At 48.1% G+C, this 22267-nt stretch overlaps 1 protein-coding gene across 5 annotated transcripts in view; it reads right to left on the reverse strand.

The window, feature by feature from the left end:
* The window catches only part of TENM4 (teneurin transmembrane protein 4), a 2953639-nt gene that overhangs the window by 601537 nt on the left and 2329835 nt on the right, over positions 1-22267 (reverse strand). For all 5 annotated transcript variants that reach the window (XM_040489711.1, XM_040489706.1, XM_040489709.1 and 2 more), the window contains one exon: positions 2506-2561. The gene's annotated coding sequence lies outside the window, so the exon portion shown is untranslated. The remainder of the gene's footprint in view (positions 1-2505; positions 2562-22267) is intronic.

Genomic DNA, 22267 nt, shown 5'->3' on the forward strand with positions numbered 1-22267 from the left:
GGGGGCGCTCTGCTACCTGGGGCCAGTGGCCCCTATGGAGACCTCAAACACTGCTGCACAATCAACCCCTCACCCGGGCTGGGGAGTGTGGGGAGTGAACAAGGACGATGCAGGCAGAACTCCACAACTTACAGGATGGATAACCTTGGAAAAGGAGCCATGCAAATCAGAACATACCAGCCCCAGAACTGAGCCAGTGCACGAAGAACAGAACTGCACCAAGTCAGGCCTGCTTACACGAATGAACATTCTCGCAGCATCGCTTGATAAGCCTGTTGCTAAGCCTGCCAAGCTTCTCGTCACAGAGCACTTCGCTCTCAGCTCAGGAAAGATAATCACTCTGGGAACCAGCTTCCTCAGGAGACCTGGCAGAATGCTTTCAGTCTAGAGCGAAACCTACCTTTCAACAGAGCTTCGCCCCTCCCACGTCAGACAAGGGGAAACCCAATCTGTAAAGGAAAGGGTTTGCACACACACAGTCCTGCCGGGTGTCGCTGGCTGTAAGTGACCCTCAGGGAAAGGAAGGAGCCCCGATCTCTCTCGGCTTGGGGCACCTCCAAAACAAAGACCCTAAAGTCTCCTGCTGGAACAACGCGAGACACAGAACGCTCAGATTCCAGGCACACCCGCAGGTATCATCTGTCAGTCCTGACACCAGCCCTGTCTGTGTCGAGGTCCAAGCGGAGAGATCAGACAAGCGCCAGGGTAGGGCAGGGGCAGGGGAGAGCAGGAAGGGGGAGCAAAGGCTTTGGAGAGACCAATTCGAATTACAGCAGTTTTTATCTGACACCAAAGAACAGGGCAAGGGAGAGCTGTGTGATCCAAGCAAGGATGAAAGACAGGCTGGCCTCCCCTTGTAATGTAAGAGTTTAATGATACTTATTAAAAGCCCATTTCTGGGTCCTGTTGAAAAATTACACCCATAAGTGTTTCTTTTTTTCATATAAATCGCTTCCTAGAGATCAAGTGCGTGCGTGTGCATGCACACACACACAGTATACGAATTCCACCCCTCACACTTGTACACACACATTCCCCACAAATCCTGCACATCCCATCTACCACACACATGTCAGTACATCTTCATCAAGGATGGGCACCACTCACCACACACACACACACACACACACACACACACACACACACACTGTAAGGCAGGAAAACCAGGCCTGGTCCCTAAGGTTATTCACACACCCTTTGAAACTGCAGACTTTGAGGGAGCCCAAGAGCTTCCTGCTCAAGTTGTCATCCCCACAAACAAACAGCACAGCCTCTAATCCTATCATTCTCCACGTCTTGCCTGAGGCCAGGCAGCCTTGCAAAAGCCGAAGCTACTGGGATCATTAAGCTCTGGCAGAAAGCAACAGCATTCAGTAGGGCCACTGCGGGAGAAGGGGTCTGTGCCCCTCTTGCTCATGGCAGATTCTCTCTGATGTGCTGAGTCCCAACCACCTGGAGGAGGTGGCCCTGGGCTTCCGCCTGGGACATATTTTCTTCTGGCTACGAGCTTACTCTGAGCCCAAGGCTGCCTTCACTCTCAGTCAGAGAAGACACTGTTTTCTGGAATAATCAGCTAGACACAAGAAAAGTACCCTTTGCAGAAGATTAGCCTTGCATCAGCACTGGCTCCGTCCTGCTGCTCCCTAATGTTTTACTCACTGCTAAGGGGTAGGGTTCAAACGCTAAAATCATCAGGTAGAATAGTTTGCTGTTAACAGAAACAAATGCTTTGAAGTTAGGAAATCTGGTTTCAAGGTCAGCTTTAGCGTTTTCTCTGCATTGTCTTGCCAACTCTCTGAGCCATGGTTTTCTGCTTGGCAAAATGGCAATAAGCAGCTTCTTTCCATCTTATGGAGTTTGGGGGAAGATCACAAAATGCCCTACACACTGTAAACTCCAAAGCAGATGTTAGAAATTTTCATGATGAGACAGTAATGAGGAAATGGAGGAGCTCATAAATTGGGCTGTGAGTGCCTCAAGGGCAAAGCCTGTGCTGTATTTATCTTGTTATCCTCAGTGCCTGGCACAAAGGGCTGGCACCAAATATTCTGGGGAAAAACAGTTTGAAAGAATCAGTGAACCCGTGAGTTAGGTGGCTTGTTCGAGGTCACAGAACAGCTTATGGTAGTACTGAAACCCAGATCCCCTCACCCCCTAATCCAGGGCTCCCTGTTCTAGATGCACCAAACTGCTGGGTCTCTGGAAGGGTCAATGATGTCAAACCAGCCACAGCGTGGGCCAGGTTTTAATGAGCCCTCCCATTCCCCGGGAAAGATCCAATATAGGAAGGCAATGCCCAGGAAGCCTTCACAAACTCGCTTGTTAAACATTCCAACTCAACAGTGAAAACATACAGAAACTACGGTGCACAGCATACCCAAATGCCTCCCACCAACTCATCTTATTTTCTGTCTTGAATTGTACAAATCAGAAAAATCACGAGATTCGGCCGCGGAGATTAGAAGTATATCTTGTTTCCAGCTCACTGTCAGCATCAGCACTTACCTACTGACCAAGTGTCCGGGAGATCACTAGCCCTCTCTGAGTCTCAGCTTTTCCATCTGCAAGAGAAGAAGATGATCACAATTAATACCTTGAGACCACTGGACTAAAACGCATCAGAGGTTTTATACCTGATATCAGTTCCCAACTGCTTCTGATCCCACATAACTGGGGAAATTGCTAACGATCAGGAGCTGGAAGGGAATTATTTCAAAAATGAAGTGTGATAATTAATAGTTATGTGTCAAGCAGGGCACTGATGGTGTTCGACCCTCAGCCCAGAAAATTCAGCCTTCCCATCATTTTGGCATTTATTTTTATTTTTCATCAATGTAAAAATGCAAAAGACCATTGAAATACGAGGAGAAATAGAACAAACAAAAATGTCACTACCTCAACATACTCCCAACACTTGGGGGTATCTTCCCAATTTTTTTCTTCTAATGTACAGAGTTCACCATTTTGTAGAGCAGGGACCAGAAAGGTGTACTCTACTGCAAAGTGGCACACAGATCATCATGCCCCCTGGCCCCTGCTGTTACACCACGACCAGTGCCTACATTATTAATTAACTCTTTTTTATTCCCACATCAGCTTTATCAGCTTCCCCCAAGACTCTTGGACGGTGGTCAGGTCTCCAGCAGGCACTGTGCACATCAGACCCCAGGAAGAAGGAGGGGCTGGTCTTTCCCCAGTCTGGTTCAGTTACCTCATCTGCAAAATAAGGAGACCAGGCTGGCCAATCCCAGAGATCACTTTTAACTTAAAAAGATGAGGCTAAGGAAAAGTGAAGGAAACATATATTTGAGTCCCTATCATGTGACAATGAGTCTGTACTGTTGAGCTGGTAACATCTACGGATATTCTCTCAGAAGCCTCTTAACCACCCTGGGAGATTTTCCAGGCCAGAAAACCGTAACTCAGGGAGGTTCAGAGATCCACCCAAGACCTGCTATGGTCATTTTCGTTAACACTCCTCGCATTTTTGCCATAGGGATGTCTCACCTCTTCTATCGTTTTACTAATTTGTCCAAATTGCTTCACATTTTTTGCTTAACTTTATTTTTAAAGGATGTCTTTAAAAGTTTGTGCTGCATTTTATTCCTGCCCCTTCTCTCAAAGGCCCGCTGAAAGGCAGTCTTTCAACTCAGATGGATTCCAGAATAGCAAGACAGTCGCTAATAACTTCAAGGAATTTTTAGTTACCACCATTCTATATAAAAAATCTCTATGAAGTCATAGGTTTGAAGTGTTGTTTTTAAATTTTTTTCTAATATCCGTTAAAATAAATGACTTTGGAAGTTTGGAATGCTCACGTATGCACTTTCCAGGGGTGCCTCTACTTTATCTTGGGAAGGCTGGTTTAGGGTCCCTTGCTATGATGCAGCCAGACTTTGGAACATAATTCTGTCCTATTTCAAAGCTGAAACGTCAAAAACATCTAATGCTTACTGAACACCAAGAAAGTTGCCTGAAGTCACACAGCCAGGAATGGAAGAAACTGCGACTTGGGCCCCCATGTGCCCACTTCCAACCCTGGCTCTGTGAACATTTTCAGTTTCTTCTCTGGCCTTCCTTGGAAACTCAGTGTGCAATTCTGCGGCATCAGGCCACCAACCAAGTTCTGCTTCCAAGTGGAGGCAGGGTCATCCTGTTCCGTTAGGTCGCCAGCTTTCCCACACAGTGCCTGCATTGTGTCAATTCATATTTAAGTTCCCAAAAGGGCACTTTGGTAAGACGCTGCATAATTTCTAAAACCGAGCTTGGAAAATGTGAAGCAAATGTGATCCTTTATTCAAAGATCCAAGATAGTAACCAAGGAAATAGAAAGGGCTGGTAACATAACATCTTGGAATGCCACTGTCCCTGCAAATGAGTATAAGATCCCAGCCGAGGGAGGGAAAGGCAGAGAAAGTGGCAAAGCGGGCGTACTGGACACGGATCGAAGCTGCTGTTGGGTGTTGAGTGTCTTTCTAAGCTTCTGTTTCCTGTCATCTGGTTTACAATTAATTGGCATGAATTTTTTATGACCAGAGAGCAAAGAGACTCAAAGGCCTGCAGAACGGGCTCAGACTTTCTTTCTGGGAGGGTTCCCTCATTTCTCATGAACACAAGCAACCAAGCTGTGCAGTCACAGGAAAGTACAACGATCTTTCATTCTTGGTCCCACACCTCTTCCATGAAGTCTTCTCCCACCAGCCCGAGTCAGAATGAGTCCCCCCTCCCTTGGGTTTCCTTCTGGCAACGCTTTAATTACAGTCTCTGTTACAGTGGTTATTGTTTTCTCTTCTACAGTATTATTTTTTCTGTTTACCCAAATACATCAAATATGATCAAAACTCATCCATCACTAGCAATATGACTGTAGACAGGTTTCCTTCTAAAACTTGTTGTATATAGACCCCCATGCACATTCACAAACATGTACATCCAGACACTTTATAAAATGGAATCCTATTACATACACTCATTTTAATCCTTTTTAAATGGTTACACGAATTCACAATTAACCTCTATCAATGTATGTATAGGCGTTTTCATTTTTTCTCTAGTGAAATACTCTAATATTTTTGTACATGTATCTCTGTGTGGTTGCTTGATATTAGACTATATCGCTTAACATATTTTTAAAGTTTTAAAAAAATGTTTATTTATTTTGAGAGAGAGAGAAAGACAGAACAAACACACAAGGGGAGGGTCAGAGAGAGAGGGAGAGAGAGAATCCCAAGCAGGCTCTGCACTCCCAGCACAGAGCCCAACGTGGAGCTCAATCCCGTGAACCGTGAGATCATGACCTGAGCTGAAATCAAGAGCCAGATGCTTAACAGGGTAAGCCACTGAGGCGCCCCTAAAGATTTTATTTTTAAGTCATCTCTACACCCAGTGTGGGACTCAGACTCATGACCCCGATATCAAGAGTCGCACACTCCACCGATTGAGCCAGCCAGGTGCCCCTGTATTGCTCAACAGTTTAAAAAAATTCGTAACTGCCCCCCTATAAAAGACTATCACTTTCAGTTTCTACCAGCAGCATAGGGACATGCTAATCCTTCATGACCTCATCAGTTTTAGCATTAACGTGCTTTTTTAGCTTTGTCAGTGTGATAGTCAAATGGAGCCTTGGTATCTTAATCGCTTCTTTTGGGTATCAGTTGAACAAATGCCTCTATGTTTCTTGGCTAGTTTCAAGCCTTCTTTTAGGAGCTGCATGTTCACAATCCTTTGCCCATTGCTTGGTTGGGTGTCAACCTCTTTCTTGTTTGGTACCCAAGAGCTTACCGTTGGTCTTTTGCCTTGACTATGACTTTTAGCTTTCTTCCAGCATGTTCAATCATGGTACACAGTGCTACCAGGTACTGTTGCCCCAACAGAAACCTGGAGGTCCGTCCTGACACCTCCCTGCGTGTTGTCCCCACAGATGACCAGTCACCAAGTCCTATCTGTCCTACTTCCTAAGTAGACCTTGAATCTGTTCCTGTTCATTTTTCTCACTCTCCAGCACCACGAGCTTTGCCAAGCCCCCATCACCTCTCATCTGGTCTTTTGCCATGGCCTCCTAACTGGTGTCCACAGCCTCTCCTCCACTTCTCCCACCATCCAGAAACAAGAAGGATTTGTTTTTTAAGGAGAATCAGATTGTCCCCACTGCTTAAAGCTCTTTGACAGCTTCCTTTCCCACTAAAGATCAAGTCCAAAGTCCAGAATGTGCACCTGTGCCTGCAGAGGCTGATTCTGGGACCCAGTTTCCACACGGCTTGAGTCTCCTGATACATCCATCTCCCCTTAAGGCTCTGAGCTTTGTCATGCTGGCTTCCCTTCTGGTCCTCAAATGGGTCATTCTTCTTCCCAGTCCAAGGCCCTAGATGTGCCATTCCATCTGCCTGAAAAGTTGTTTGCTCTCCTCTTTGCTGGCTAATCCAAACTTATCCTTCAGGCCTCTCAGCTTAAACACCACCTCCTCAGAGAAGCCCTGAACCCCCCACACTAAGTGGGCTCCTCTGGCTATTTACCGAAGTTTTCCTTTGAGGCATATCTTCCGAGGTACTCTTGGTGGGGAAGAGGGCACTGAGTGTCCAGGCCCTACCCACGGGGAGGGCTGGGTTTCCCACTGTATCCACATAGACTTGAGGCCTGAGTGGGTCACGACCTGCAAGGGAAGGGCTCCCATGAGTCACAAAGCAGGGCTGGCGAGGGCACAGGACAATGCCCCCTCTCTGGCAGTCCCTGCTCACAAAGTGCCAGCAACTCTGAGGCTCAGAGATGCTCCTTGAGCTCCACGTATCTCCTCTTCAGACGCAGGAGCTGATTTCAAAACATCCTGTTGACCCAAGCAGAGCCGGCCTTATTGCCACCAGCTGTCGGGAGTGAGGAGGTGCCCTCCCCTGAGGACCGGGCTGTTTCCAGCTTCATCATTGTTGGCGTGCAGATTTTTTCCCCCTGGACTTCTGCTGCTGCTGAGGTCCCCAAAACATGTTCACTTTAGCTTTCTTCTGGGTATTTCGGAGTCAAAGATTTTCTCCTTTTTCACTCTCAGTTAGATTTTAGTGTGTGTGTGTGTGTGTGTGTGTGTGTGTGTGTGTGATCACAGAAATGAAGCATTTCAGGTATGAAGCAATTTAGGATGAGAAAATTGTCCTCTAGCCACAAGGCCTTGGCCCTAATGCCCTAACAACCTACCATGGCCTGGCAGGCTCAAGAGTGAAATCCCGATGCATTAACTGGCCTTCCAAGGACCAGCTGTGTCCCCATCTGGGTGGCCTCACCACAGCTGTCTCATCTGCAGGTGCCCCCAGCCAGGGACGCTCTACATCAAGTTGCTCTCAGAGTGAGGTGGTTTTCTGGGTTGTGCGAGAGATCATAATGGTTTTATTATTTACCTAAAAGCATGCGAAGTCCAATAAGAATTCAAGATGCAGGATACCACTGTATCTTTTCAACAGGGCTCATGGAGCCATGTGAGAGGGTCTTTTTAGTTTCCTTAAATGTTTATTTTTGAGAGAGAGAGAGAGAGAGAGCATGAGCAAGGGAGGGACAGAGAGACAGGGAGACAGAGGATCTGAAGCAGGCTCCATGTTAACAGCGCAGAGCCCGACGCGGGGCTCAAACCCGTGAACCGCGAGATCATGACCTGAGCCAAAGTTGGAAGCTTAACCGGCTGAGCCACCCAGTCGCCTGGCCTGTTTTAATTTTTACAAACCAAGCAAGTCAGCTCTCCCTGAAACATCAACTTTTCCACGAAGCAGCAGCTTCACGTTCCCCCCTTTCATTCAACAAAGCAATTCCTGATGCTTGCTCTGTGTGTCCGACCCAGACTGGAGTTGGTGGCCAGAAAGGCTTTCAGAGACAACATGGGCCTGACCCATGTTCGAATCCCCGCTCTGACTCAGAGTTGTGTGACACACAGAAAGCCACCTAACCTGCCTGAGCTTTGGCTTCCTCATCTGCAAAACAGAGATCCTTATCCAGGCGCTGTGAGAATTCTATGCAATAGCGTTTCTCAAACCCCCAGCAGAGGCCTGCGAGTTGGCCCCAGCCAGCACTCACTGCTTTTATAATTTCGACGACTACTGATGGTCAGTTAGACACGTTCCCTGCACTAAACAGTACAAGTGTTGTCATTAGGATGGGGGGAGTCTGTAATCTCAGCAGGACCCACACAGGAAGGGCTCCGTTTTTTGTGGGATGGGACTGGGCAAGGCAGGCTTCAAGCTAGACTCAGGAGCACAGTGTTTGCAAAACAAAGAGGTCCACGCAAGGGGTGTGAAACGTGGGAAGCACAAGCAGCAGGAGAAGTAAAATCTCTGGGAACACAGGCGCTAGCAAGCGTGCAGGGTCGGAACTTGGAAGGCCTCGTGGACCAGGGTCTAGCAACAGGACCGTCCATCACTGGTTTTTAAGCTGGGCAATCACAGGGCCAGATGAGTCCTTGAGATCAAGCACTCTGGCTGCAGGGAAGATGGATGGGAGGGGTGAGGCTAGGAATGAGGCAAGGGCAGGGAAAGCCAGAGCAGCAGCTGATTCAGGCCCAAGGGGAGGATCCCCGACTTCATTTATGAGGCTACTAGTCATGCCTTGCCCGGTCGCCACAGCAGCCTGATTGCAGTGGCCCAGCGACCAGAGGCTGTGGGCCTGGCTGCTCTGGAGCTGCCCTGAGGAGCATGTAAAACCATCCACCCCCAAACAACCGGTCCCTTTCTGACTCAGCTGGGACGGCAGGGCCTGGGATTCAGGCTTTCCAGTCCCCGTGCCATCTCCCAGCCCATGCCTGCAGGTGACTGAGCTGCTGCCCAGGCTCCCTTAGTCACATTCATTCAATTCCAGTCGGTTACATTATTTGTGTGTGTGGACCCACGCTCAGATTTGAGGGTCGTCCAGGGGTCCTGCTGGACGAGGCCCAATGCCACTTTCTACTTTCTTCCCTAAGTCCCAGGAACTATGGCCACATAAGAAAGAACAAAGCAGTAACCATTATTAGGCACCAGTATACATCTGGCACAGTTGAATTTTATAATCATCCTGGGCGGTATATATATATCATCATCATCCCCATTTTACAACTGAAGAAACTAAGGCTCAGAGAAACCACATGACCCGCTTAAGGCTGCAGAGGCAGGGATAGAGCCCAAATATCTGAATCCGAGCTCAACGATCCTTCCTTTACACAACACCAGCTCCCTAAATAATGAGGGCAGATGCTTGATACGCTGCAAACAGCCAGGGAAACACAGTCAGCATCACCGCCACCACCACCCCTGTCACGGAGTCCAAGTTTTATCCCATAAAGGACAACGTGTACCAGATGTGCCTCTTTGTCGCACGATCTTACAAGGTTCCTGAGCACGTATGTTTAATTAAAATCAACCACTACCACCGACTGCCGATGGTCACGTTCCTTCCCATCCGCGTTCGTAATAACCTTTACAACAACCCTATAAAGCAAGTTTTACTTCCCCACTTTTATAGCTGAGGACGCGGAGGCTTAGAAAGGCAAAGTGATTTGCCCCAGTTACTGGGAGCAGCAGAGGAAGAACCAGAAGTCTGTGTTTTGGCACCGGGACTTACCTGCCGTCCTCCAACTTAACGTGTCAAGAGCTCAACCTTTACCTCCCAAGGGTCCTCCTCTGCTGGTCCCCATCTCGGTGAGTGATGTCACTCTACCCCAGCAACACAAGCTACAAACCTAAGCCACCCTTTGATACCCCTCCCCTTCACAACACCCCCATATTAACCCATCATGGACCCCTGCCAATTCTAAACCTCCCATTCATCCCTTTCTCACCACCCCTGCCTCTACTACCCTAGTGGAGTCATCTCTCACCTGAGCTGCTGCGGGAGCCCCCCCCCCCCCCCCCCCAGCCGGCCTTCCGGTATCCTGGGTTCATAGGAGATACGAACACTTCCCGGCTTCAGGGCCCACAGAGCCTGGCTCCTGCTGGAAGCTCTGCTTCCTCTCACCAAATGTCCTGCCCCTTTCATTTCTCAAACACCCCACTGTCTGTCCTGTTTCAGAGCATTTACACAGGCTGTTTCTTCTATCGCCACTCCCAGCTTCACAGGCCTGTCTTTCACATCTTAGCTCAAATAGCACTTCCTCCGGGAAGCCTTCCCAGACCCCCAGTCTAGGTCGGCAGGTACACAGCAGGACAGTTGTGCCTGTGGTTAAAATACGGAAACACTTCCCTACCAGTTGCTGTGTAGTCGGCGACCCGAGCCACTGGGTGCCTCCCACTGTGACCTGAGCTCTTGCCCAGAACCCAACAGCCCTCCCCACAAACCGGAGGATAAGGGATGTGTGGCAAATGGAAGGCCCCCAGGCCCTTGCTCGGCCCCATGGCAGAGGGCCGTTCTGACCAGCCTGCGCATGTGCAGTCGGGTGGCTAAATATTTTGAATGCCACCTCTGCTCTTGATCCTGTATTCCTCACGGTTCATAGTTACGGGTTTATCTGGGTGACTATTTAGAGTCATGAACTCTGGGAGGGCAAGAAGCACAAAAGTGAGCTTTACCACGTTGAGGCTCATCCCAGAAGACCCGAGTGATGGGGGAGTTAAACGAATGGACAGCTATTTCCCCTGCCTTTCTGGCTGCACCTGCTCAGCTTTTCCAACAACTTCAGGCATTGAGCAATGAAGAAGCCAGGCATCAAGGCGGGCAGAGCGGCCAAGGAGGGGCTGCCTGTCCTGTCAAGGTGAGGTCATGGTCTCTGCACCCTACAGATACTTGGGAGGTGGGAAAAAGGCACAGTCTTTCTGGGTTTGACTCTTCCCTGCTCGTGAGCCACTTTGCCCATCTCAAGCCCATTTCCTGGTCCTTATCAATCAGGCAACACCTGAGTCCAAAAGGCCACCTTTTCTCAGGGTTGTTATCACAAGACTCTCAGCAATTTCCCCCACTTCACCCCTCACTCTCTCGGATTCTCCTCGTGCACAAAGCATGGTCATAGAAGGTACATCTGGTCATGTCTTTCTTCTGTGGCTTCTCCTCAAGATGCATTCAAACCCACATCCAGGTTTATAAGGTCTTCATCTCTGGGCCCTGTCTGTCTGTCCCTCTAACCTCACCATCTGCTTCTATTCTTTTTTTTTTTATTATTATTTAGTTTTTTAATGTTTATTTTTGAGAGAGAGACAGAGAGAGACAGAGCATGAGCGGGGGAGGGGCAGAGAGCGAGGGAGATACAGAATCTGAAGCAGGCTCCAGGCTCTGAGCTGTCGGCACAAAGCCTGACACGGGACTCGAACCCATGAACTGCGAGATCACGACCTGAGCCAAAGTCAGACACTTTACCGACTGAGCCACGCAAGCGCCCCATCTGCTCCTCTTCTGCTTCTCTTCTATTTCCTCCATCAACATACACTTGCTCCTGCCACAGGGCATTTGCACCTGCTATCCCAATTTCTGGAACTTGCCCCAGCTCATTTCCATCTACATTATAGATTTTAGCTTACAAGGCATATACTTTAAAAGGCCTTTGCTGCCTAACCCTGGTCGATAGCTCCTCCTATCATCCACTGCTCTTGCTTTGTTATATCTACTCAGCATGACTGAACTAGTCCTTCAATGTCTGACTTGAATAGAGGCCCCGTGTGGGCAGAGAGCATGTCATCTTGTCCACTGCTCTATCTATCCTCCCTGCTCAGCCCCCCGGGTTCCTGACACAAAGGCTCCAGCAATATTTGACAAACGAATAATCACTGTGATGAGGCTGTGAGCTTGGACCTTTCTCATCTGTCTCTAGGGTCAAAGCTGAAATGTAAATTCCAACGGCCACCATAGAGATTTCGGGAATCAGCCAATTAATTTACCTCTGTTCTGATGTGTGGAAAGGGTCTGAGAATACAGCAGTGCAGCTCCCTAAGGGACCAGACTGAATTCTTAGGAGATCACCTGAACCGTTAAAAACATAAATAAATAAACAAATGACTAGAAAGGAAGGAAGAAGTAGTCAAAGTCTCAGGGAAAAAATGCTGGTCAGGAATGGGCGAGGAAAAAAAAAAAAACAAAAAAACATCTAAAGCTTCCCCTTCACATGAAAAGGCAGCCCCTGAGTAAGGGAAGCACTGGGCCATGCTGTTCCAGGAAATGGGCACCAGAATGGATGCACTCTTGTCCCTCCTCTGACCCTGACAAACTGTGCGGCCCTCAGTCAGGCATTTGGCCTCTCTGCACCTCTGCTTCCCTCCCTGCAAAACAGCAAGAAGCACCCAGGACCTCCAGATCTGGATTCTCACACAAGGATCTGCGAGAAAAACTGGAGTGGGGAGGGCAGAAGCTGTGATGCACGCAGGCCCAGAGATCAGGGCACTGTAGCACTCCCCAGTGCAAGAGGCCTCAGGGCAGGGGGCCGGGTGTCGGAGGGAGCCCCCCCACCCCCTCTCCTCCAGCCTGCTCCAGGGTACTCGCTGCTCTGACATCTTCAGCCTCCAACAAATTGGGGGATGGTTTTCTGATGTAACAACGTCACCCAGGCTGCACGGGGCCGAGGGAATGGCCCTCTGAAGCTGCTATGGGTGTAGAAACAGAGCGAGCTGGATGGAGGGGCAGAAGGCACTCCTCCATGGAGGGGCCTGATACTTGTGGATTCCAGAGTCCCAGGGTTCAGGTGGTCTGGAGATCACCTTAAAAAAAAGGGTCTTAGCCTTTTGTGTCTCTCAGACCCCTTTGGTAAGTTTCTAGAAACTTATAGACCCTTTCTCAGAAAAATGTTTCCAAAATGCATAAAAAAAATCCATAGGATCATAGCAGAAACCAATTATATTAAGATGGTTATAAAAAGTTAAAATGATACATTTGTGATACGGTAATATTTTTATTTGCTTTCAAAGTCAAGATTTATAACAAATCTAGTGGCTGGTCTAATAACTCTCGTAACCTTGAAGTAGTAATGAGTGGAAATGATATTCTGAGGTATCTCCAACAACTATAATGGGATACAAAAATATCAGATTCCTCCTGGTAATGGAGTCCCAGAGACTTCTAATGCCATTGTGGCTTATTGCCTATATTCACAATGGGGGGAAATGCTAACTTTTTTCCCAGCCATGTGTTTACATTAATAACCTCTGATTTAGGGCGCTGACCTGACTTTACAGAGGATGAAACTGGAGCCCCTAAAGGGGCAGAGACGTGCACAAAGATACCCAGCGAATGAGAGCTAAAACCAACCTCTAACACAGGCCACCTGCTATGGTCTGCCCATCCTGCCGAGCCACCACCCAAGCGTATGATTCTCGAAACCCATTACGCAGGACTATCATTTCCCTTCTCTCGGCCTTGCTTTCCTCGTCTGTAAAATGGGAACAACTGCACCCACTGCTAGAGCCTGCTGTGAGGACAGGATGAGAAAATGAACAGGAAACAGCCCTGTTTATCTGGATTGTGCTCTGCATCTGTATAGATGAATAACATGTGAGTGATTATTATACATTGCCTCCCAGGAAATTGAAGGACATGAATCTTGGGTTTCCGTGAGAGGGTAGGTCCAGGCTGGCAAACCCAAATGCTTATAGGGATCAGTAATAAAGAGGGGTGGGGACTATGGCCAACTCAGAAATTCATGCCCTTCTGAAAGGGACACCAGGGGATGAGGCATGCAACAAGGTGGGCCTACAGTTGCCAAATCTGAGTTTCTAGGAGATGGTGGAAACCCCTGTTTTCGGCAAAATGTCCTGGGTTTTATATTAATTTATATTTGGGGATGTGAGCCCCAAAACAGGCCTATAGCCTACCTGTCTGCAGCCTCTGGGTTGTACAGGTAGCAGAGTTCTACAGCCTAGGGAAGGAGACGAAACAGGTCAGTGTTTCTCCCACAGGCCAAGAGGGCCCTCACTCTGTCCCAGCCCCGGAGGTGAGACGGTACCTGTGCAGGTGGGCATTCTTCCTAGGGCAACCGAGGTCCCCCAGACAGAGACAGCTGGCCCTAGAATTGTGCTCCCCACACCTTGCTGCTGTGAGCCTGCCTTGTTTTATTAATAACCCTGGATCGTGCCCACAGCACATCAAGGTAAACAGAGATGCTTCCCCAGGCAGGCAATGCAGGCGATTCTAAGAGATGAAGAAACAGGCTTCCAAATATAAACAGGAAGATAAGATAAGTAGATGGAGATTCAAGTCTGCTTCCCGTTCCCCAACAGGCTGTGAGTCACAGGTTTGGAGAGTCGTGGAAGGGACCCTTGTTTGGAGGATATGGGGAAATAAGCCCAGACGAGGGAAAAGACTTGCCAAGGGTCATATTCATTGTGTGCATGCGTCTGATTTCTAACAGCGTTGGTTTCCTCGCCTGAAAACCCTAACAGAGCCACCCACCGCTTCCTGAAGGCTTCATGTTCTTTCTCAGGCTGTGCCTCCTTCACTCAGCCTTCTCCAACTTGATCTTCAAGGGCAACTCGAGTCTGCCTTTGGCGACCTGCCCTGACTCCTCCTTCTGTGCCTCCGTCAGCCACGGCGCATGCCACAAAGGACGGTCACTGCTGGTCTAGGCGTCTGCCCAGCTAGCCGGGAGCTTCAGAGGGCACAGCCCTGCCTTCTCCAGCTCTGCCTGCTCAGAGCCCAGCCCAGGGCTTGGCAACTGGGAGTGCCCTGCAAACCTCTGCTAAACGAAGCAGTGAACAGTGCGGTGTCGATCCCTCTTATGGAAGCACAAGGAGGTTGCAAATAAAGACTACTATGGCCGAGCTCACCAAATATCAACTTGACAGCAAGTTGACATGCCAGATGGGTCTGAGTCTGATAAAATAAAGACTTTGGCCTATGTCACCAAAGACCAGCCAAAACAAGGGTGAGGAAAGAACGTCGTTTCTTTGACAATCCTTCTTGTGAGCAAAAGGGGGAGGCAAGCTAAGTAGCCATGGAGAATCCAGTACGTGCTAGGCTCCCTACTGGACACGTTCACAGATGGCCTCGTTAACTCCCAGGAGCTTTAGAAGTAGGTGATGTACCTATTTTACAGGTGTGGGATGAGGAAGGTGAGGTCCATCCATGGCAGGAAGGAGAGAAGACAGGACCAAAGCCAATCCACACGTCTTCAGACTTTCTTCCCATTCTATCCAAGTCACCACTGTCATTAGCAATGAACTTTTGTCATCCTGCTCACTCTAAACCATTGCTTGTTCCAGGCAGGGGGTGGAATTTTAAATAAATGATTTCCCCACTCGTACACCTAGGCCTGATATTCTAGACTTGCTCCTGCCATAAGGCAGGGGGCTTGAGAGGAGGGGTCATTGTGGGGTCTCTCTGGTGCTCTCTGGGAAAAGCATTAAAATGCACAAGGCAGAAGAGAAGCCCAAAGCCTCCCCCAAACCCCAGTCACTATAGCCATGGAGGGGGTAGGAGGGAAAGCGTTCTGTTCAGCTTGCTTCAGATTTTATTTTTAAAATGTTATTTACATTTATGTGTTACCCCCATAAAACCGTGGTTTACCGAGTGCCTGCTTGGAGACAGAAGTCCTCAGGCTAATACGTTCCTCAGCCTACTAGTACTAGCTCAAATAGCAGTAAGATGGGACGTGAAAAGGGGTTTGGGAATGTCACGAACACAACAGAAACCATTCTGATGGCCAAGTGTATACACTGGGCATCTCTAGATTCCAATTAGACAAGATCCCACATCCAACATTGAATTCCCTGGCGTCATAAATGTTTGACGTAGGTGCTTGGAGTAAGAACACGACGTCCCACGCCCACCTAACTGCTCTGACTCGGTGCCCGTGCCTGGACCTCACGGGGCTTCTGGGATGACAATGAAGTTCAGCGATATAGGGCAAGTGGCCAGCGCATGGTCTGGCACCCTCCCCACCCTGTTCCCCACCATTTTCACTTCAGGGCTTCCGGGTGCTGGAGACAGCTGAGGCATGGGGGGGGGGTGGGAAATATAGTAGACGTACTATTTATTTCCTCGGGCTCACCTCCATTGGACCTTTTAATCCTACTTTGTCGATTGGGCTAATATTTTACAAGCCTACAATGTGTAGTTTTTTACGAGCCCGTAAAAATCTTCAGAGTGAAATCAACTTCACCTGCCATCCTCTCGCTTGAAGATGAAAGCCCAACGGTGGAGCCTATCCTCCCGGGTTCCCCATAATCACACTGGCCTAACTCTCCCCACACAGTGTTCTCTCTGTGCCCTCTGCTCAAGTCAGCTTGCCCTTCTCTGTGTTCTGCTCATTCTTGCCTCTGTACCTTTTCTCTGTACCGTTCCTCTTCTGGAATAACCCAAACCCTTCCTGCTCCCCAGCCCACCTGTGAGAAGCATTCCTTGCAACTCTGGCTTCTGCTCCACACCGCCCCACCCCCCACCCCGCTTTAGAATCCTGCGATGCTGAGAGTAGCGGCCATCATTTGTATTCTTTCCTTCCCTGGGACCTTTTTCCCTGCGGCAGAGCTCTGAGTGAGTTTCTGAACCTTTCCAGGTCTCCACATCCTCTTAGAAGAAGAGCTCCTTCAAGGCAGGGCAGACGCATACCCTTACCCTGCTGTCCTCACGTTAGAAATTCCTCCCATTCTTTAAAGCTCACAATGAGTGCTCCCTCCTCCAGGAAGTTTTCCTTGGTCCATCAAGCTACTCTTGGTATCTCCCAACTATGGCTTCCCACAGCACTCCACCTGAATCTTTCTGGGACCCAGATCACTTCCTGCCATGTAGTCACTTTTGTGACTGGGAGCCTGAGGGCAGGGGCCATGTCCTGTTCACTGTCATCTCCCTGGCACCCAGCACAGGCCTTGACCTAGAGTGGGATTTCAGTAAACATATGCGGAATAATAATAACAGCAGCAGCAGGTAACATGTATATTACACTGGCTACGTGTTAGGCATTATTGCAAATGCTTTACATATATTAGCTTATTTAAAGCTCTACATAGATTAGCTTACTTAACGCTCCCGGCCTCCCTAGAGGGTACATCCCGCAAGCAGCTTGAATTCAGGCTACGTGCCTCCGGCAACCATGATCCTAACCGCTGAGCAACACCACCTCTGAGTTCATTCATCTTTATGTAGCTGGCACCCAGCAAAGAACCAGGCAGTCAGCAAGGGCTCGGTTAGCAAGTGCTCCCAACACCCCTTCGTTGGAAGGCTGCCACCAGGCATGGTGAGACACAAGACGGAAAGAGCACCTGGCAGAGTGGACACGATCCCTGCCAAGCCTGCCACAAGCACATCTGAAGTGGGCTGTTTGCCTTCTCTTCGTGACAGGCACTCCCCACCCCCACCCCGCACAGCTTTCTCTGCCAGGGCAAGCAAATTCATTCTCAGCAATGAGCCCACACTTACAGGCTGTGTGCTGCTCCCCTCGGGACCGGCTGCCACCTATTTCTGTATTCATGATGGCTTTCAAACAATTTGTCTTCCAGAAGACCCCATCCTTAGCCACTATCAGTACGCATCCATTTGTGTGGCTGCTGGGCTCCTTGACCAAAACCAGAAGGCGAGGAAGTAGACCCCACATAGTCCTTTTCTGATTTCGGTTATTTTTATAACCATAAGCCCCTATTCATATATGAGAGGTTAACTTTTTCAACTATTACAAAATGGGGAGGTTTCTGGTGTTTTAGAATACGATCCCAAAGCCAAGGGAGATTAATCCTTTGGCTTATTTATTCCTAGACCCTGTGCAAAGGGAACAGGGCTCCAGACGCACGAAGGAAACCCCAGTTGACGGTTCTGAAGCTACTGGCCCAGGTCTCTTTGCCTCAGTTCTGCACCACAAAGCACGGTAGACTATATGCACCGGACCCTCCCTCCCTACCAAAACATATCCCACGTAATGCCTTCCAAAAGGATAATCCTCTGCTAAATCCTACACAATCATTTCCAGTGTCCGTTGGTAACAGACATCAGGAAGCCAGCAAACTTGCCTTCCCTCAAAATACGTTTGCTAATAACCCTTGCACAGAAAGAGCTTCATTCCTGCCGATATCGAGGCTTTGGGAATCAGGCTCCTAACAAATTTCCCTTGGCTTTGTTTCACATAATCCCGCTTCTGTCTGCTTCATGCTCTTCTCTAAATGTGTTGGGTCCCAGTGGGCCATTGTCCTCCATGAATGATGGCTTCAGGCTCGAAAAACGGCCCTCCATCTATCATCGTGGGGCTCCAGTGGCAACAACAGGGGCTCCTCTGTTTCTCTCCACAAGCCAGCAGAGTGATGGCCCTGCCTTGGACCCCCCTCCCCCACTGTCTTAGGTGGGGCATCAACACTCTGGGCGCTCTGGGGAGGCGAGGAAAGGCTGAGCCATTTCCACTTTCCATGTGAAGCCCTTCTGGACTGTGGAGACCCCACTTAGGTTCTCTTCCCCCACAGTGGCCAATCCCTGCAATCATCCATCCTCTACTCTGCAGCCCGAGTCTTTCTTCCAACCATGTCATCCATCACCCTGTTGAGTTCTGAGAATCTAATGAGGTAATCATGCCAAGAGTGTTTTGCAAATACAGAATGGGCTGAGCAGTTAAGGGCACTGGCTTCACAGTCAGGAAAACCCGGGGTCGAATCTGACTTGCCACTTTCAGACTGGGTGATCTTGCAAAAGCCACTTAACCTCTCAAAGCCTCAATGTTCCTGTCTGCAAAGTAGTAATGCCAGCCTCGTAGTGTTACCATGAAGCTCGAGTGGATAATGAAGGGAATGGACAGAAATCACTAAGCGCAGTGCCTAATAAGCAGAAGGCACTTAATAAGGGATACCACTATTTGGGGGTGGGGGTGGGGGTGGGGATAAGAGTATAGTCATTGTAATAAGAATTCTGTATTTTCCCTAGAACTCTAGACAAATTGATGGTGGAGAGAAATAAATTGAGTTTAGCTGTGGCTTTAGGTCTCCCCTGACAAAATGTGCTAGAGCCTCAGCTTGAGAAGTCTGGTAGTATCAGTACCTCGCCACCCAGCACAGCCCCAGAGAAAGCTTAGACTCTGGCTCTGACACTTGTCGCATGACCTTGGCTAAAGCAGTTTAACCTCTGTAAGCCTCAGTTCCTTCCTCTGGGAACTGGGATAATAAATAAGATCTACCTCCTAGGTCTTGTGAGTACCAGTGCAGTAATGCAGGGAAAACGCGAGTCTTTAGTTCCTGGCACACAGTAGGTGCTAAAGAAATTTTAGCTAACTATAATACGTATTAGTTGCTTACCCATGAGAGACATAATAAGAAGTCCAGGGTATTGTGCTAGGTGCTGGAAGAGAGGAGAAAGAAGAGGAAGAGGAGGAGGAAGAGAAAAGGGGAGAGGAAGAACAGGCGAATAAGACATGATCTGTATCCTCATGGAGCTCACAGACTAATGTAGCGATTCTCAGCCCCGGCTACATACTGTGGTCACTTAGGGAACTTCAAAAAATACTGTCGTCCAGGCTCCCTACCCAGAGATTCTGATTGAACTGGTCTGGGGCAAGGCCTGGTCATCAGCACTTCGCAGAAAACCCCAGGTGATTCCAATGGGACAAGGGCCCGATTTGGGGGCAGATAATGAAGACATGGATTCTTTGAATACCATATGCGTAGGGCTCCAACAGAATTATGTACAAAGGGTGACAGAAACACGTGCAAAGGCAAAGATTTAGCCCATTATTTAAGGTGACTAATAGTGTGAGAGTAGTTTAGCAGAAGGGGGACCTCAGAGAAGGGCATTCTGAGCCTTTTCTGCAAGATGCCAAATAAAGGCAGAGCTACAGTGAGTCACCAGGCAGGACCTGAAACAAACCAGAGAATCAGGAAGAAAGCGAGAAGAGCTGGGCTATTTCCCATGAGCAGAGCCTGTCAGGAACTCCAGCTCCGTACTGTATGCCAGTTCTTGGCTGGGGCATTGCCCCAAGGGCTTCACCACTCAGAAAGAGACAGAGAAAGAGAGGATGCTCTGTATGGTCAGGCGGCCCTGGAAAGTTCCTCTGCTTTCTCATCAAAGGTGTCACATGCCTTGCAGAGACCACTTAGGGTGGCTCAAGGTTTGTTGGTTGACTGGGGATGGCCTCCTGTCCATGGTGCTGAACAGTTCCTGTGCTGAAGAACCATGCTCAACATGTGGTCTACAGACAAGCAGCATCGGTGTCATCTGGGAGCTCATTAGAAATGCAGAGTTATGGGCCCCATCCCAGACCTACAGAATCAGAATCTGCCACTTACCAGTTTCCCAGATGGTTTGTGTGCACACTTAAGTCTGAGGCTCACTGCTCTAGGCCAGTGTTTGCAAGCTGTAGGTTGCATCCCATTCTTGACAAATCAAGAAATTAATTTACTGCATTGGAAACAGCATTTTTAAAGAAGAGGATAGAACGCACCAAAAAAAGAACAAGGCATTTAAAATGTCAGATTTCATCACACGTAGTAAGTTTTGTTATTACATATTGGGTATGAAGTCTTTGTTACTATGAATTGTGTTTTAAACAATGTCTGAAAGCCACCACTTGTTTTTGTTTGCTTGTTTGTTGTTTGTTTGCTTTCTGTTTGTTTTGTAATCTGGGGAAACTGGCAACTCTTTCCAAATACCTCCTAACACTCTAAGCCACATGAGGAAACAGACAGTAAGGGAAAAGAGGGGCATAGATCAATAGAGAAAGAGTGACAGAGGGAGAACAGATCTGCTGAGGGTAAAAAGAAAAATGGAAGGGAAGGGAAGGGTAGGGAAGGAAAGGGAAGGGGAGTTGGATTTGAGTGTTATTGTCTGTAGAGTTGAAGTGTCCTTGGCTTTTCTTTTCATTTCAGCAAAATTTTGTAAACTTTCATACCACATGCCCTTAGAACAAACATTGCAGAGAGTTTACAGTTATGAGCACGTGCAGTTGGTTTTACATACTTGAGAACTCCCCGTTTCTGGTGGTTTGTTACCACCAGCCCCAGGGAAGCTGGTAGGGGGCAGATGGTGGGGGTGCCCATGACTCAGAGTCAATGTCTCCTCACTATGGCCAGGTTTCTCACGCTTCCCACTGCTCATCATCAACCAAAACATTTAGAGGAACAGCTCTAGAGAACTCTGGAAAGAAAGAAATGGAGGCCTCTTTAAAATGCACGGACCTTTTGTTGGCTTCAAGAGGTGACACAGAACAAAATGTCAAGAGTAAAAGTGACACTGTGATTTTTCTTCTTTTCAGAACCAGGCAATGGGAGTTATTAACCTCTTGCCATGCACCTGTAATTTCATTTATACAACAGTGTCCTACATTCAATTTTGCCTAGGAAATTGGTGTCTAATGGAAGATGACAAAAAATGACTTTTCAAACAATTTTCTCTCAGGCTTGTGGAGTTTATAAAACACTGAGCTCATGGAAATCATGGTTTGAGACAAAAACGTTATTAAGGTTCAAGGAATACATAACCCCATGTACCAAAACTTGGGTTTGTTTTGCAAAATGGCAAAATCAGACCACCATCTCCTCTGTACTGAGCTATGAGAAACTCAACACGGACAGTTTTTATTTTCACGACAAGGAAATTATAAAATAATATATATCTACAGCTATAAAGACAAATTATTTTTTGGTACAGAGTACCTGTTTCTTCAAGGGCATTTTAAGTGCGTTAAACCCTAAATTATTTGGCATGATTCTTGATATGACAAGTAGAGTAGCTAACTCTTAATGATAGCCAGTATGTTCCTGGGCCTTCATATCTTTATCTTATTTAATCCCCTTGACAAACAATGGGCTTAATATCAGAATCCCTATTTTCAGATACTAAAATAGAAGCTCAGAGAGGCTCAGTGACCTGCCCAAGGTCACGCAGCTAGTGAGAAAAACACAACCAGAATCTGAACTCCAGCACGTCTGGCTCCCAAACTCCAACCATGCTGACCAAATGTCAACTTGTTCAGCTCCCTTTCTACCTCAGTTTCACAAGCCCCAGTGTTTCACAAGAACCTTCTTTACCCTGGGCTTCTAGTTCATTTCCCACCTTTCTGCTTTCATCTCTCTGGGCCTTGAACCTGAGCAGCCTGACATTTCTCCCTGGTCTTGTCTGGCACTGAAGGAATGGTCCTGTGTTGGTGGCTGGTCACTCACAAAGAAGGATCTCTGGAGGGGAAGTGGCTTTCCACAGTGGCTCAGAATGAGCACTGCTTCCCCTATGGAGTCAGTGATTTTACAGTAGTCAAACAGCAAATACTCAAAGTGGAAAAATTTAAGTACAGCTTAAATTCAGCTCCGAGGCTGGATTTCCTCAACATCACGATTTAAGCATTTCTGAAACTGGTTAATGCTCACAAGGAAAAGTCCCAATGGAGAAATGACATTTTTAAAAAGCTCATCTGAGTACAAAGACAGTCAACGCAACAACGATTCCTCCAGAGTCT

Source organism: Herpailurus yagouaroundi, unplaced genomic scaffold (assembly GCF_014898765.1).
Source record: "Herpailurus yagouaroundi ecotype Mexico unplaced genomic scaffold, PumYag 180, whole genome shotgun sequence".
Lineage (NCBI taxonomy): Eukaryota > Metazoa > Chordata > Mammalia > Carnivora > Felidae > Herpailurus > Herpailurus yagouaroundi.